Source organism: Myxine glutinosa, chromosome 7 (genome assembly GCF_964187855.1).
Source record: "Myxine glutinosa chromosome 7, kmMyxGlut1.1, whole genome shotgun sequence".
Lineage (NCBI taxonomy): Eukaryota > Metazoa > Chordata > Myxini > Myxiniformes > Myxinidae > Myxine > Myxine glutinosa.
The window spans coordinates 45245593-45248092 of record NC_136267.1 but is presented as its reverse complement, the minus strand read 5'-3'; the positions used below and the strand labels follow the sequence as shown (position 1 = coordinate 45248092).

Genomic DNA, 2500 nt, shown 5'->3' with positions numbered 1-2500 from the left:
GGCCTCAGCCAATGGTAGCAACTCCAAAAGAAGTTTACTAGCATTCGCTGAGTAGCCATAATTAGTTGGTTTGATGGCTGTAAAGCAATAATTCTGTGCCATAATTTTGTTGCAACCAGATTGTTTATGACAAGGGTACGGCCTCGATAGGAGATGGACCTCAGCAGTCCTTCCCATGCTTTCAATCTGTGCATAATTTGTTCCAACACTCCTTCCCAATTTTTCATTTCTGTTTCACGATTACCGATATGCACTCCAAGATATTTAACCCCGTCTGTTCTCCAGACCAGGTTGTGTGGGAATGAGGGTGGTGATACACAAGAGAGATTGCCTTTGCCACACCATAATGCTGTACTTTTATTCCAATTGATCCCACCGGAAGAGGCTGCAGAGAAATCTCGCATACAACGTTGTAAAGCAGAGACATCATTGGAGCTTCTAATCAAAACACAGACATCATCAGCATAAGCCGTCTGCACAAATTCTGCTCCTTCTATGCTTCTCATTCCCTGAGGTATTTGCTGTCTAATAGACCGAAGGAGTGGTTCAAGGGCGACTATATATAAAAGCCCAGAGAGGGGGCAACCTTGGCGAATACCCCGTTGGAAAGGAAAGGGAGAGCATAACCTATTGTTGATCTTCATCATACATTGAGTATTAGTATACAGGAGTTTCACATAAGAGGTGAAAGTTTCACCAAACCCCATTCCTTTCAGGACAGAAAAAAGGTACTTGTGGTCAACACGATCGAAGGCCTTAGTTTGATCAAGAAACAGCAATCCAAAATCGTCACGCAAGAAATTATTGCATGAAATAATATCTCTTACCAAAAAAATATTATCATAAATAGATTTTCCAGGCACACAGTAGGTCTGGTCCGGGTGTATAACTGAACTGATCACAGTCTTCATACGATTAGCAAGTACTTTAGAGAAAATCTTGTAATCAACACACAATAAGGAGACAGGTCGCCAGTTATCAACCAGTTGAAGATTCCCAGCTTTTGGTAGCAAACAAACGACTGCTCGTCTACAAGACATTGGAAGTTCTCCGACACGTATGCTTTCATCGAGTACATCGAGTAAGTCAGGTCCCACAAGGGCCCAGAAGGTCTTGTAGAATTCTGTGGGCAGGCCATCTATTCCAGAAGCTTTCCCATCTTTCAGGCTCCGCACAGCTGCTTCAAGTTCATCAGCCGAAATTGGGGAATCGAGCATGCATCGCTCATCCTCCTCGACACTCGGAAGCCCAGCAGTTAACTCTCATATCACCTCATTGTCCACGTTCTGAGGAGAGTACAAGTTAGAATAGAACCCTTTCAGAGTACACCTGATCGCCTGCTGGGAGGTCACCAGCGACCCATTGGGAGTGAGTAAAGTATGAATTTGTTGTGACCTTATGAGGGAAGACTCTAACTTAAAGAACTCTTTGTTTGGCATGTCCAGAGTTAAATAGCTCATTCGCATTCGGACCAAGGCACCCATCGCCCGTTGCCGTACCGCTTCCTCCAGCACTGCTTTCTTTGCCCATATTAGTTGGTCACGTGCACCTCTCCCAACCTCATCAACATTCTGTTCTAACGATATAATTTCAGATTTTAACTGATCGATTGATATTGATTGGATTTTGGTGGTGTATGCACTATATTGTTGACAGAAATTCTTAATTTGGGATTTTGCAATGTCCCACCACAGCCGGAGACTATCATACTCAGGTCTGGAGGAGCGAATTTTCTCCCACACGACGTGAAAGGCCTCATTAAATTCCTTGTCATGTAAGAGACGAGTATTCAAAGACCAGTAAGCACTACCACCGGGTGGAAAGGGTAACTTAAAGGACATTGAGATTAAACTGTGGTCTGTGAATCCAGTTGGTAAAATTTTGGAGACAGACACCACATTCAACATTGGCTTGTTCACATAGAATCTGTCCAGCCTTGCCATTGACATAATACCATCATTGCATCTACACCATGTATAACAGCGTGAGAGTGGGTGTTGTGATCTCCACACATCCTTAAACCGAAAGATGTTGATGGTGTCCTCTAGAGCTTTCGTAGAGGCAACATGAGGCTCATGACCATTCCTATCAATCGACGGACAAATTGTGCAATTAAAATCTCCCGCGATACAGATAAAGGCTGTTGGGTCCAGAGTTTTTACAAAATCCCGCAGAGTGGAAAAGAAAATTTTCCTCTCCATTGGGTGTCACGGTGCATAAACATTCACGACTATAATCTTTTGGGTATTATAAATAAAATCTACGGAGATCAAATGCCCTTTATAGATTTCTTTAAATGAAACCTGTTGAGCACAAATCTTGTGACTTAGGCAAATGGCAACACCGGCCCGAGGTGTAGGGAACCCACTTAGCCACCATTGCCCTTTAAAAAGTTTCCCCCAATCGGCTACTTGAGCACTAGTAGCGTGGGTCTCTTGTAAGAGAATAATGTCAGCCTTTTCTTTTCCAACCGCTTGAATGGTTTGCACCCTCCGTAAGG

General features: G+C 43.5%; 1 protein-coding gene across 5 annotated transcripts in view; it reads right to left on the bottom strand.

Moving 5' to 3' along the window:
- The window catches only part of LOC137431180 (protein arginine N-methyltransferase 3), a 241875-nt gene that overhangs the window by 95491 nt on the left and 143884 nt on the right, over positions 1–2500 (bottom strand). The gene's annotated exons all lie outside the window — the stretch shown is intronic.